Consider the following 15,910-nt stretch of genomic DNA (forward strand, 5'->3'; position numbering starts at 1 on the left):
ACTACGGCACCAGGACAGGGTCAGGGGAGCTTGGTTTTTTCTCACCACGCCAGTGGGGCATGATCAGGGATGCATGCACTGTCCTGTCACCGTTTGAGGAGGCCACAAGGATGGTGAGCAGTGACAGTGCATGCATCAGTGACACTGTACCTTTTGTCCACCTCTTGGAGCATACGCTGCGTGGAATAATGGACAGGGCACTTGAGGCAGAACAGAGGCAGGAAGAGGAGGACTTCCTTGCCTCTCAAGGCCCCCTTTATCCAGACAGTGTTCCTGCTGTGCCACCCATCACACAGGAAGAGGATGAGGAGGAGGAAGAGGAGGAGGAGGATGATTGTGTCAGCATGGAGGTGGAGGCTGGCACTCAGCATCAGCAGCAGCAGCAGTCTTGTAGGGATGATTTACAGTCCCAAGAAACACATGGACTTGTACGTGGCTGGGAGGAGGTAGCTGCGGATCATGTTGTCCTTAGTGACCCAGAGGACTCCGGACCGAATGCCTCAGCTAACCTACGCTGCATGGCCTCCCTGATCCTGCAAAGCCTGCGGAAGGATCCTCGTATTCTTCGGATCAAGGAGAGGGACCATTACTGGCTGGACACTCTCCTTGATCCACGGTACAAGGGTAAGGTTGCTGACCTTATCTTGCCATCGCAGAGGGAGCAGAGGATGAGACATCTCCGGGAGGCCTTGCAGAAAGCTCTGTGCAACACGTTCCCAGAGACTGGGAGGTTACAAACTCCTGGTCCTGGACAACGTGTTGCTGAGGCATCGGTCAGAAGGAGCGGTGGAGAAGGTGGCCGTCTGACTGATGCTTTCAGACAATTTTTTAGTCCGCAGCCCCAAGGTATGATTGGTTCCAGCACCCATCGCCAGCGTCTAATTTACATGGTGCAGGAATACCTAGGGGCAAGGTCAGACTTGGACACCTTTCCCACCGAAAATCCTCTGGCTTACTGGGTCTTGAGGATGGATCACTGGCCAGAGCTTGCACAGTATGCAATTGAGCTACTGGCCTGTCCTGCATCCAGCGTTCTTTCGGAACGCACCTTCAGTGCTGCTGGTGGCTTTGTTACCGATCACAGGGTGCGCCTGTCCACCGAATCAGTTGATCGACTGACCTTCATCAAGATGAATCAGTCTTGGATCACCCACAGCTACCAAGCACCTGAAGCTGATGTAACCGAATAATTTTTTTTGAAATACCACATCCCTTCAAGACTGCCTATGCTGATGCTGAGTGACTGTCCTGTTATGTTGATTGTCTATCCTCTTCCTCCTCCGCTGATATGTTGGAAGAACATTTTGGTTCTGGGTGATGCCAGCAGCCCAATTTTTCTGCCCCTGTTTAACAGGGGCGTTTAATTACAATTTTTGATGCAATGCTTTGCAGCAGGGCTAATTCCTGCAATAAAACAAGAGTATATGGCAGAGGTTGCAGTGTGGTGGCACCAGCACCAGTGCCTAAGGCCCAATTTTTCTGCCCCTGTTTAACAGGGACATGTAATTACAATTCTTGATATAATATTTCACAGGAGGGCCCTTTCCTGTGCCCACCCAGAGTAACGGTGAGGACTTATAGTGTTGTGGCACCACAACCACCAAAGGTCAATTTTTCTACCACTGTTCAACAATGGCATGTAATTACAATTCTTGATATAATCGTTCACAGCAGGGCGCTCCAGAGCCCACCAAGAGTCACTTTGAGGGCTTACAATGTTGTGGCAAAACCAACACCTTGTTCCGCCATTTCTGCAGAGCATATAGGGCAGGCCCCTACTTTCAAACATCCAACTTACAAACATCTCCTACTTGCAAACGCAAGGAGACAGCAGCAAGTGAGATGAAAAAAGATGGACGACAAAACAAATTATACAGGGGTGATAACCCTTCCCTATGTTTTCCAAAAAGCTTAAAAATAGTTTTTTTGACTGGAGCTACACTTTAAAAATTTACTAGTTGAAAATTACAAACAGATTCAACTTAACACAACAAACCTACACAGTCCCTGTCTTGTTTGCACCGCCTGTATACTGCTGTTCTGAGTATATAGGGCCTGGGGGCCACACGCATTTCCTTTTTTTAATATGGGTACGGGGTTCCCCTTAATATGCGTACAAGACCCAAATAGGCTGGTAATGGGCAGGGAGGGCTACCCATGCCATTTTTCTGAATGATTTTCAACCATATTGCAGGAACCAGATATAACATTAAAACCGCAAGCAGTTTTAAATGGTGTTATTTCCGTTTAATGTCATTTTGTGCAGGGACTGTTCTAAACACAGGAAACACGTGGCACTTCACAGGCATACTACAGACACCCCACAGGCACCATATTTAAAGGAATATTTCACTTTTTTTTTCACTTTAATCGTCATTAAAATCAGTGCTCCCGCCAAAACGGCCATTTTTAAAAACATTTTAGGCATTGACCCATGTCCCCTGGGGCAGGAGTCAGGTCCCCAAACCCTTTTTAGGACAGTATCTTGCATATTAGCCGTTAAAATTAGCACTTTCCATTTCGAACGTTCGAGTCCCATAGACTTCAATGGGGTTCTAACGTTCGTAACGAACGTGGGGTCCGTTCGAAAGTTCTGGTGCGAACCGAACCGGGGGGTGTTCGGCTCATCCCTACTTGCCAACTATCCTGGTTTAAAAGGTTTTGCCCAGGGTCCAATCAATATTAAAGACGACCCTGGTCAGCAACAAGAACAGCATAAATCCAAGGGGTAATCCAAGAATAAGAGTCAGGAACAAGCAAAGTCAGCAACCAGACACAAATTGCATCCACCAAACCAACAGGAACCTATACTAGGGCAAGGAGAGGAAGGGGAAGTGAGGATTTATAGGGTCACTGATCAGGTGACTACCAACAGTTGGTCCCAGGGTGGAGCCAACATCCACACTCATGGAGAAGAACCAGAAATTCTGCCACAAATCCCGCCACAAATCAAGTTCCCTGGTGGTTCAGGCAATAGGAACCTGTCTGCAAGCACCAGGTCCCAGGATCAAATCCTGGATATGGCATGACAACACTGTAGTAGGTAGAAATAAAACCAGGAGACAGCAGAGTCTTGAAGGCCAAGAGAGTTGAGTTTATTGAGGAGGAGCGGGTGGTCAACAGTATCAAAGGCCTCAGAGAGGTCAAGTACTATGAGTATGGAGTAGTGGCCATTGCGTTTACCAGTTAGAAGATCATTAGTGAGTTTCAGTAGGGCAGTTTCCGTGGAGTGCTGCGAGTGATAGCCAGACTGTAGGGGGGTCAGGAAGGTTATTCTCAGTTGGAAAGGAGCTCCGAGGGTTGTAGATTAAGCTTTCTAAAAGTTTAGAGGTGAATGGGAGCAGTGAGATTGGTCTTAAGTTGTTCTGGCTGGCGGGGTCTTGTGAGGGCTCTTTAAATATGGGTGTAGCGGAGGACATTTGGGGTGAAATGTCACACGCATTGTAAATTTAGTTTTTGACTTCAGAACAATAAAGGTTCTGGAGGGTTAATTATTGTAGGTTGGCCTAACACCAGTCTGGCCGGGCTGTGTTTGGAAGTCCTGCCTGGTCATGTGAGCGATGAGGGGCACATAACAGGCTAGAACCAGGTCTGGTTGGATGTTTGGGTATCGGCCCTCTCGGAGCCAATCAGCGGGAGTGCCGGGGCCCGCTGAGGAGTCTGGGAAGGGGTACTTAAGCGGGTGTGGGTCACGTGTTCAGGGTTCCGGAGTTGTTCGTGAGACCCGTGTGGTCTGTTCTGGTTCCAGGACCGGGGTAGCCCCGTGAGGGGTCCCGGTCACAGGGTGTTCGACATCCCGCAACATGTTCCTGTCAGTGGCCCCTGGTAGACCCGGCTGGTCCGAGGCGCTGTAACTGAGGGAGGATTCAAAGTGTCCGGGTGTGCTCTTGGCTTGGAGGGGCACCACAGCTTATGGAAGTGACCGGGGGAGGACTCTGCGGAGGAGGGCCGGTAAGTGGCATCCTGAGAAGTGCCTGGGTACTGAGTTGGGAAGGACATTGACAAATTCACACTTTTCCAGTACCGTTGAGGAGATGGGAAACGTTCTAGGTACTGTTGGAAAAAGGTTCCAGTACACTCTTGGTTGATTGTTCAAGTTTTGAGTTAACGTGCTGACTGCCATGATCTCTGGCTAGAGATCTGTTCAGCTTTGAAGTGCCCAGCTGCGAGTGGCTACTCTCTGGGTGGAAATAGAGACTTTGCTAAACCTGCAGTTCAAGGTACCTGAGTTCTTCACCCCGTGCCCTCTGTTCCCTAAGAGACTGTGTTTGTGAAAGTTCTACTGCAAATTAAACCTTTTAAACAGGACTTTATCTGTGTCAGTGCACAAGTCGTTGGGTATCAACTCTGGGAACCCCTAGACACGGCGGAGCAGACCAGGAGAAGGTAATCGATAAGCCCATTCAGTCAAGGCTGCCCTGCAATGGGTTATGGCCGCTACATGGGGGTGATCATTGCATGTTTTAGAGGGGAGGGGAAGGTTCCAGTAGAGAGGGTGAGATTGAAGAGAGTGGGAGTGAGGGAGCATAGAATAGAAGAAGAGGGTGACCGTAGTAGGTGTGAGGGAGCGGGATTTAGCAGACAGGTGGTAAAGTGGGCTTCTGAGAAAACCTAAGCGACTTCTTCGTTCGCTATGATATTTGATTTCTTTAAATCTTATACCCCCTATTTAAGCTTAAGGGAACTTCCTTAGGACGAGTATTGCGATTTATCTCCCTTTCTCCCCCTTCTTGCCCTCCCCCTTTTTTTCTATTTCCTTTATTCTTCTATGCCTACATTGTCTTTCGCTTCACCCACCACATTCTAGGTGATTTTGTGGGACCTCCCGGGCACAGATTACCACTGACCCCCCGAGGCTCGTTCTCTTCAGGGCATCCTCTTATGCCGCGTACACACGATCAAACAATCCGGTGGAAAAGTCCATGTGTAGCCTCCGGCGGACTTTTTATACCCAAGAGAGGATGCTGGGAATGTGACATCATACTGGGCGGGGACATCATCCGGGTGATGTCCCTCTATAAGTCGTCGCGCGCCGCGCCCCCGTCATTGTGAGCAGAGAGAGTGACGAGGCAACATCTGAAGAGAAGAACAGAAGGCGGCGACGACAGCGGCGACAGAAGACCGGGCCACCACCTGTAAAAGAGCTAGAAGAAGGCACAGGCAAGAAGAACCGAAGAGGGGGACAAGACCCTCGAAGTCGGAAGAAGAGAGCGGTGGCGAAGAAGAAACCCAGGCTCCTCCGCTAGCAAAAGAGCTAGCAGAAGATAGCGGAGGAGTCCGGCGAGAAGACCCCCGACGACGGACAGAAGACCCCCGGGGCTGTGCAATAAACTATTTTAACCCTTGTGTGTTGTGTTTTTTTCTACTTTTTTTTTACAGGTGAATGGGTAGAGGTACATTGTACCCCATACTCATTCACTTAGGGTGGGGGGCCGGTATCCGGGGGCCCCCTTATTAAAGGGGGCTCCCGGATTCCGATAAGTCCCCCGCCCGCAGACCCCGACAACCAATGGCCAGGGTTGTCGGGAAGAGGCCCTTGTCCTCATCAACATGGGGACAAGGTGCTATGGGGTGGGGGGGCCACGCATGTTGAGGGCACGTGGCCTGGTACGGCTCAGGAGGGGGGGGGGGGCGCTCGCTCGTCCCTCCCTTTCCTGGCCGGCCCGGGTAGCGTACTTGGATAAGGGTCTGATGTGGACCTGGGGCGGGGACCCCCACGCCGATTTTTTGGGAGTTGGGGTTCCCCTTCAAGTCCATACCAGGTGACAGGGCCAGCGACGCCTCCTTCGCTGGCCCCGGCTACCTGGAGACGCGCTCAAAATGAGCGGACTTTCCTCCACGTGTGTGGGCGAGTCCGTTCATTTCAAAAGTACGGTGGATAGTCCGACGGACTTAGTACGCCGTATTAGTCCACTGAAAAAGTGCCGTGTGTGGGCAAGTAGCCCGTTCGGAGAGTCGGGCAGACAGTCCGGTGGGAAGTCCGCCGGATAGTCGGCTACGTGTGTATGCGGCATTAATGTACTCATTGTAATATCCTATAAGATTGTAAAATTGACTCTTTTCTGTTCGATGACTTCTTATTCCGTTGAAAAAAAAATAAAACATATTTGCCTTATATTCTTCAAAACTTGTTTAAAATAAAACATATTGAAAAAGAAAAAACCTTGACTCTCTGCATTAAAGGAACCAAGTGTGAGGCCTCAAAGGAAATGTGGAGGATAAACATGAACAACAAAAACGGAGTCTTCCTACAATTGCTGCATTAGATGATCCCGTATGTGTTGTTGAAAAGAGTCATAAATGTATTTGGATTCTGAATCTTCCATATTTCATTTTTAAAAAACAAGAATATTTCAGGCTGGAAGGAAAAGAAAACGGGCTCTACAGAAATCCTTCCACCAGACGTGTTTGGCAGATTATTGCAGCTTTCCAAGACATGGCCCCCCTTTTATCTGAGATAAGCCGGCACCATGAATGTTCTCTCCTCTCCCTCCTCCGTGGCTTTAAACATACATGCTTGGCTGATCCAAGAATACATTTTATGGAAGTGTTCTGCAGAAGATCTTTCAGCAGTCAGATTGGTCTGCATGATATGCAATATGTCAAATTGTAAAGTCGAGATATAAAGTTACATTATCTGTATTGGATTTGTTTTTCTTTTGCTCATCATCTTCTTCTTTTTTTTTTATCCCTTTCTTTCTTTTTAGGATTATTTTTGTCTTTCTTAATTTTTGGGGCAATTTCTTTGCTTACGGGAAACACTGGTTACCGCCAGGGGTGTAACTATAGAGGGTGCAGCAGTCGTGACCGCAACCGGGCCCTGTGATGCAGAGGGGCCCATGCAGCCCCCTCTACATATGGCCGGCAGCAGCATAGGCAGCTAGGGGTAACAGTGCACCATGCACACGGGTGGCTGGAGGTGGAGGGTGACTAGCAGAGCTCCGGGGATCGGGGAAAACCAAGCAGCGGTGGGCATCAGGCATTCAAGCAGTGGTGGGGATCGGGGCACAAGCAGCGACGGGGATCGGGCATCGGCAGGTATCCAGGCATCGGTCAGCGGCTCTTCTCCTCCTCTCTTCCACCACGCATCTAATCCCGCCCCCCACTAGGCATCCAATAGGATTGCCTGTGCTTTCAGCCAATTGGGTGACGGGGTGTCAGACCCCACTTCTTAATTGGCTGGGAGGAGATTTAGTGTTGCAACAGTGAATATTCATTCGCTGTTGCAACCCACCTGGGTGGGCTCTGGACGCAATGCTCTGCGACCCGAGTCCACCCTATTTTGAAGCCTCTGGCTCTAATCAGTGCTTCAAAACACCCCCCCCCCCCCTTGCCTATCCCCACCATAGGAATGAATAAGCCCGGCGTCCTGAAAGGGGCCGGGTGCATGGATAAGAGAGGGTGCGGGGCATGGATAGGGGGGGAGGTGGTGACTGTGTGCCCACAATGGACGGGCCTCCCCTGAAGAGTGACCAGATGAATGAAGTCCCTTTTTGCCATAAAAACAAACTTAATCCTATAAAAAAAAAAAGCATTTCCAATGTATTTTTGAGGAAGGCTTCAGGGTGCCCAAGAAAGTCCAGCAAGAGCCAGGACCGTCTCCTACAGTTGATCCAGCTGCGGGATCTGGGTACCACCAGGGCGGAGCTTTCCCAGGAATGGCAGCTGGTAGGTGTGAGGGTATCGGCACACACAGTCAGGAGAAGTCTCTTGGAGGATGGTCTGGTGTCAAGAAGAGCAGCAAAGAAGCCACTTTTCTCCAGGAAAAACTTCAGGGACAGTCTGATATTCTGAAAAAGGTACAAGGATTGGCCTGCCGAGGACTGGGGGAAAGACATTCTCTCTGATGAATTCCCTTTTCCATTGTTTGGGGCAAAACCTTTGTCCGGTGAAGAAAAGGTGAGCGCTACCTTCAGTCCTGTGTCATGTATGGTGAGACCATTCATGGGTGGGGTTGCTTCTCAGCCAAGAGAGTGGGCTACAATGGTATGGTCCAAAAACATCCTCCGAGAGCAACTTCTCCCAACCATCCAAGGACAGTTTGGTGAGGAAAAATGCCTTTTCCAGCATGATGGAGAACCTTGCCATAAGGAGAAAGTGATAACTAGGGGGCTTGGGAACCAAAACATGGAAATTTTGGGTCCATGACCAGGAAAACTCCCCAGACCTTAATCCCATTGAGAACTTGTGGTCAATCCTTGAGATGCGGGTGAACAAAAAACCCCAACACAATGTTTAGATACATGGGATCTTAATGTCCCGGGCAATGTTTTTTCTGAATGTAACCTTTGCAAAATATTTAATAAAATGTAATATAAAAAAATAAATAAAAAAAAAATTAAAATAAACGGCAGATAAATAAAATCTGTTCTCTTGCTATATATTTTCCGAGTTGCTTTTATTGCTGGAAGTTCGGCCATTATTATTTTAGCCACTTGTTGGCCTCAATTCCTTTCAGGTTGCAGGTGGTTTACTGGGCTGTGTATGAAGCTAACAGTCATGGCCCCCCCTTTTTTTTTCTTCAGCTGGTGAATGGCTTTCATACGAAAGATGTTTGAGTGGCTAATTAGCCGCTGGATCGCTTTCAGAAGCAGCGGGAGAGATCGGCCCCTCCAACCATTAGCAGGTGTTTCTCAGGCTTACAGTTTTTACCGAAATGCCCAAAAAACGATCTGATGGGTTGTGCGGGTGGCCATAGAGGTTACCAGAGACCAGATCATCTCTGATCGCCTCTATGGTCTTGGAGGACTCGAGCAACGTCAGGACGTCACTTCCGGCCTATGGCGGAAGTAAACTTTTTTTTATTTTTTTAAGGAAAAGATCAAATTTTTTTCCAATCTTTTGCATTTATAGGTAGAGGAGAGATGTTCAAAGCTTGGGAATTTTTTTTTATAACCTAACCCTGCTTTATACTTCTCCACAACTTTATCCCTGACCTGTCTGGTGTGTTCCTTGGCCTTCATGATGCTGTTTGTTCCCTAAGGTTCTCTAACAACACCTCTGAGGGCTTCACAGAACAGCTGTATTTATACTGAGATTAAATTACACACAGGTGGACTCTATTTACTAATTAGGTGACTTCTGAAGGCAATTGGATCCACTAGATTTTAGTTAGGGGGTATCAGAGTAAAGGGGGCGCTATACAAATGCCCCCTCCCCCCCCACACACACTTTTTTCACATATTTATTTGTATCATTTATCACTGTCTTTCCACTTCACAATTATGTGCCACTTTGTGTTGGTCCATCACATAAAATCCCAATAAAATACATTTACGTTTTTGCTTGTAACATGACACAATGTGGGTAATTCCAAGGGGTATGAATACTTTTTCAAGGCACTGTGTGAATGAGAATCTTGATGTGTGCTAACACTATAATCTAACCACTTCCTGTCCAGGCCTTTTTTGGAACTTTTTGTTTACCAGGTTAAATCAGCATTTTTTTTTTCTAGAAAATTACTTAGAACCCCCAAACATTACTTATATAGTTGTTTTTTTAGCAATGTTACATAGTTAGTAAGGTTGAATAAAGACACCAGTCCATCCAGTTCAACCTGAGTGAGTGTCTACAATTGCCCCTATCCCTGTACATTGCACACTCACATCGGTCCCTACCCTCAAGGAGCCCACAATCCAAGGTCCCCATTCATATATTAGGGCCAATTTTGGACAGAAGCCAATTAACCTACCTGCATGTCTTTGGAGTGTGGGAGGAAACCGGAGTACCCGGAGGAAACACACACAGGCACAGGGAGAACATGCAAACTCCAGGCAGGTAGTGTCGTGGTTGGGATTCGAACCAGCAACCCTTGTTACTGCTAGGTGAGAGTGCCAACCACTACACCACTGTGCCGCCCCATGTTGTTGAAATATTTTATGTCAGATGGTATTTGTGCAGCGATTTTTCAAATGCAATTTTTTTTGGAATAAAAATACACCTAAACAATTATTTAATATAACCCAAATTTTTGGTAAAATATAAACACAGAGTAAATAGATACCTAACATGTCACGCTTTAAAATCCTTATTTATTTTATTTTTATTTTTACACTGTTACACATAGATAGATAGATAGATAGATAGATAGATAGATAGATAGATAGATAGATATAGATATATATATATATATATATATATACACACACATGTAACAGTGGGATGTAAAGGAGAACACTTTAGATTCAGATGTAAAGGAGAACTCTGGAGATTCAGATATAAAGCGCCGCCCTATGAACTCTGATGTAAGGGGGGACTCTTGTGATTAAATATATACAATTAGAATTAATATTTAATCACAAGATCTATGTATAATGTATACTACAAAAAAAAGAATTTGCTGTGCGCCGCTAAAGTCTTCGGGTTTGTCTTGAAGTAAAGGTGACGACCCTTTCCAAGATGTCAGGAATGGTGTCCAGCTGAAGATCATAATAAAGGGCCCCGCGATGGGAGAAAAAGGACCCCAGGATCATTGGAAAAGGGCCCTGGGATCAGAGGAAGGAGGGGGGGGGCCTTCATGGTTTATTGCACCAGGCCCTTAAGCTTCTAGTTATGCCTCTGCACATCCCCCAAAAGACTTGTAATTGCAGCAAAAAGGGGGTTCTACAAAGTATTGACTCAGGGGGGGAGGGGCTGAACATCATGATGCTGTTTGTTCACTAAGGTTCTCTAACAAACCTCTGAGGGCTTCAAAGAACAGCTGCATTTATACTGAGATGAAATTACACACAGGTGGACTCTATTTACTAATTAGGTGACTTCTGAAGGCAATTGGTTCCACTAGATTTTACTTAGGGTTATCAGAGTAAAGGGGGCGCCATACAAATGCCCCCCCCCCCCCTCCACACACACACTTTTCCCATATTTATTTGTATCATTTATCATTTTCCTTCCACTTCACAATTATGTGACACTTTGTGTCAGTCCATCACATAAAATCCCAATAAAATACATTTATGTTTTTCGGGTGGAACATGACAAGAGGTGGGGAATGTCAAGGGGGTATGAATACTTTTTCCAGGCTCTGTATATTGTCATAGTTCTGTTGTTTGTTATATTTCCTGTAATTTGTCATGTTGCAGCAAACTATGAATAAAAAACAAACAAACAAAAAAAAAACAACAACAATTTGGCGCTCTATAATCAATAACTGTAGCAATCGAATAAAGAAAAGATTTTCTACAATATCACAGTTGAAAGATTCGGAGAATTACTTTTTTTTTTTTTCAATCAGAATTCTGTAACCCTTAAAACGCAAGCGTTGGGTGAGGGAGAAGAAAGAGCGGGCGTATTATTCCCCGGCGTCTGATTGGACGGGCCTCCCGTTCCATTATCACGCTGAATGTAATAGAATGTATAGAAGAACGTTTGAAGGGGGGGGGGGGGAGAATTTACTTGTCGGAACGCTCTGCGAATTGGCGGGTAAACAGGCCGGATGCTTTGCAGAACATCGCCTCCATTGTTTACTATGAATAGAGAAATCAAACGGGGAGAATAAATAAAAGACATGAAACGTGGATCCGGAGGTTCGGAGCCGGAGTGCGGGGACAATAGGTATTTGCAATTCTGACAATAGAATTTCAATTTGCCCGCAACAGGTACAACTGATGACTATTTGTGCGTTTCTTGATAGTTAATGGGAGCCGGAGCCAAGAAAAAGCTAACAAGAGGGGCTTAAAGCAGAAACAAACCCTCTCAGTCTCCAGGAACTCTGTGTAATCTATTGGTAATATTATATATAGGAGATCAGATTTACGTGTTTTATACCTTTTATTTTATTTTTTACATTTCTTCTGTGTCTTCCTGGTTTCTGGCTTAGACCACAATGAGGTCATACATCCCAGGAGTCTTCATTGGAGGAGGGGCTTTCTCAGCTAAGCACACCCTCCTGCTTGCATGCCTAGGCTGAGGGTAGATGGATTCATAGATTCATAAATGTTAGGGGGGGGGGTGCTTTTTCAAAGTGATTTCTCAACAAAATGAATCATAGAGACATCGATGGATGGAAGGATGGATGGAGACATGGATGAGAGTGAAAAGATGGATGGATGGATGGAGACATGGATGGGAGTGAAGGATGTATGGAGACATGGATGGGAGTGGAAGGATGGATGGATGGAGGCATGGATGAGGAGTGGATGGATGGATGGGGGAGTAGAAGAATGGATGGATGGAGATATGGATGGATAGGGGTGTGGAAGGATGGAGACATGGGTAGGGAGTGGAAGGATGGATGGAAGGATGAAGACATGGTTAGGGAGTGGAAGGATGGATGGAGACATGGATAGGGGAGTGGAAGGATGGATGGAGACATGGATAGGGGAGTGGAAGGATGGATGGAGACATGGTTGGAGAGTGGAAGGATGGATGGATGGAGACATGGATGGTTGAGGAGTGGAAGGATGGATGGATGGATAGAGACATGGATGGATGGGGGAGTGGAAGGATGGATGGAGAGATGGATAGGGGAGTGGAAGGATGGATGGAGACATGGTTGGAGAGTGGAAGGATGGATGGATGGAGACGTGGATGGTTGAGGAGTGGAAGGATGGATGGATGGATAGAGACATGGATGGATGGGGGAGTGGAAGGATGGATGGAGACATGGATGGGAGTAGAAGCATGGATGGAGACATGGCTGGATGGAGAGTGGAAGGGAGGGGAAGGATGGATGTATGGAGACATGGTTGGGGAGTGGAAGGATGGATGGATGGGTGGAGATATGGTTGGGGAGTGACAGGATGGATGGATAGAGACACGGATGGATGGGGGAGTGGAAGGATGGATGGAAACACAGATAGGGAGTGGAAGGATGGATGGAGACATGGATGGGAGTGGAAGGATAGATGGAGACATGGATGGGGAGTGGAAGGATAGATGGAGACATGGATGGGAGTGGAAGGATGGATGGATGGAGACATGGATGGGGAGTGGAAGGATGGATGGATGGAGACATGGATGGGGAGTGGAAGGATGGATGGATGGAGACATGGATGGGAGTGGAAGGATGGATGGATGGAGGCATGGATGGGGAGTGGAAGGATGGATGGAGGCATGGATGGGGAGTGAAAGGATAGATGGAGACATGGATGGGGAGTGGAAGGATGGATTGATGGAGACATGGATGGGGAGTGAAAGGATGGATGGAGACATGGATGGGGAGTGGAAGGATGGATTGATGGAGACATGGATGGGGAGTGGAAGGATGGATGGAGACATGGATGGGGAGTGAAAGGATGGATGGAGACATGGATGGGGAGTGGAAGGATGGATTGATGGAGACATGGATGGGGAGTGAAAGGATGGATGGAGACATGGATGGGGAGTGGAAGGATGGATTGATGGAGACATGGATGGGGAGTGGAAGGATGGATGGAGACATGGATGGGGAGTGGAAGGATGGAGAACTGGAGGAGGTCACTTCTTGGCTTTGGCCCACCAACGTCATTGAGTTGAGATCGTTTTTGGGTTTCTGTTCCTACTACAGACGATTTGTGAAGAACTTCTCTCAGTTTGCTCGGCCCTTGAACGAGATGTTACAGAAGCAAACAGATGAAGAACAACAGAAAACTGGTAAGGAGGAGGCAGAAGGCAGAAGGAATCTATCCAGGACCAGTGGACAGTGAAGTGTGAGAGGTCCTTTGAGAAGCTGAAGGAGGATTTGGTCGAAGCCCCGTTGCTGGCCTACGTTGACCCCTCCAAGCCTTACGAATTACATGTGGATGCCAGTAGAGACGGTATTGGGGGAGTGTTGTATCAAGAATCAGAAGAGAAGCTCTGCCCAGTAGCATGTGTGAGTTGCAGCCTTACTCCTCCTGAGAAGAATTATCCCGTGCACAAGTTGGAATTCCGGGCCCTCAAGTGGGCTGTAGTGGACAAGCTTCAAGACTACCTGTATGGAGCTACCATTGTGGTGAAAACGGATAACAATCCCTGACCTATTTGCTATCCTCTGCCAAGTTGGATGCCACTGGGCATCGGTGGCTAGCCACTTTATCTGAGTTCCAATTCAGCTTGAAATATCAGCCTGAAGTAGGAAATAGAGATGCTGATGCTCTTTCCTGAAGACCACACTTCACCCATAATGATTAGAGAAGCTGGGTTAATTTACCTCCCGAAGGAGTACAAGCAGCGTGCAAAGGGGTGGAGTATAAGCACAGGACATAAAGAAGCAAAAAGAAATCGAGAACTACCCCTTACCACCCTCAAAGTGATCCACAGCCAGAGCGGTTTAACCACACACTCTTGAACATGCTGGGAACCCTCCCACTAGAGAAGAAACAGCATTGGGGAGACCATATTGCTGCAATAGTCCACGCCTACAATAGTACCTCAAGTGATGCTACCGGATACTTCCCTTATAGACTGATGTTTGGGAGAGAGGCTTGCTTACCAGATCTAGCCTTTGGAACCTCTGCTGATCACACCTCTCAAGCCTCTTACAAGAGTTATGTTAATAGGCTAAGGAGAAGTCTAAAGGTAGCCTATGAAAAAGCAAAGGAAGCCACTCACATCAGAGAACAAAGGAATAAGAGGAACTTTGATCTTAAAGTAAGAGTTCAAGATCTGCAACCTGGGGATTTTGTGTCACGCAATCTAGGACTAGTGGCAGGAAAACATAAACTATCAGATCGATGGTGTTCCCAACCCTACATTGTTTTTCAATGACTACCGGGACTTCCTGTATATCAGATCAGACCAGAAGGGAAGTTAGGGCCATTAAAAACTTGGCATCGGAATCACCTATTGCCTATTTCAGAGGCTGTATGGGTACCTTCCGCCCCTTATTCTGAGTCCTCCCAGCCTCCAACATTAAGGTCTCAGAACAGAAAACAATGTACCCTTACATCTCTAGAAGAGGAGAATAACAATAAAGAAATACCCTTGAATTGGTTGTGGGTCCACTCTTTGGGAGATGATCCTCTAGACCCTACAACTGAACCAGAAGACTGTTTAGGGATAGGCCCTCACATGCCTTCTACTGAGGCCATAGCTTCTGGTCCACTGCTGGAAGCTGACGTCAAGCTGTAACTCAGTGAAATGCTTGCTCCGGTTGATGCAACCCTTCCCCTTACTGAAAGAACTGAAGGAGAGATAACACCAGAGCCTGAACCAGAACCTGTAATTTAACCAGAATCTGAAGTGGAACCAGAAACTGGAGCAGAGTCTGAACCAGAAGCTGGATGCAGCCAGTGGGGAATAGGACAGAGACCTGATTCTGTGGAAGATATGCACTCTCGACTGAGATGGGAAATATGTCTCCCAAATAGGTTGACCTATGATACCCTTGGAGAAAACTCTGATGAACTAATACCCACTGCTCATCGGCCCATGCAAGCATTTGCCTCCTTCGCTGAGTCTTTGGCAGAGGATGACCTTGATCCACCCACTGACACTACAGGGTGGGCCACTGATCTACTTTTGGCCTGTCAAAAACTTAATATGATTTCCTCCTCTGCTGATGTACCGTATATACTCGAGTATAAGCCGAGATTTTCAGCCCCTTTTTTTAGACTGAAAGTGCCCCCCTCGGCTTATACTCGAGTCACGCAGATCAGGTAGGCAGACGGCGACCATTCCACTATTCAAAAGCCGCGCCTCCCTGTCTGTGATAGGCGGAACACTCAATTTCCCAGCAGTCAGTGTTCCGCCTATCACGGACATCCGTTCATTCTCATACTACAGACGAGGATGAGAGGATGTCCGTGATAGGCGGAACACTGACTGCTGGGAAATTGAGTGTTCCGCCTATCACAGACAGAGAGGCGCGGCTTTTGAACAGTGGAATGGCCCCCGTCTGTCAGACGAGGAGGAGAGGTGCGGCATGGCACACAGAGGCTGCAGAAGGCAAAGAGGCTGCAGATTGGCACAGGTAGGCTGCGATGGACACAGGGATGGACACAGGGAGGGA

Source organism: Lithobates pipiens, unplaced genomic scaffold, assembly GCF_037356315.1.
Source record: "Lithobates pipiens isolate NorthernLeopardFrog02 unplaced genomic scaffold, aLitPip1_a1.2 Scaffold_162, whole genome shotgun sequence".
In the NCBI taxonomy this organism is placed as follows: Eukaryota; Metazoa; Chordata; class Amphibia; order Anura; family Ranidae; genus Lithobates; species Lithobates pipiens.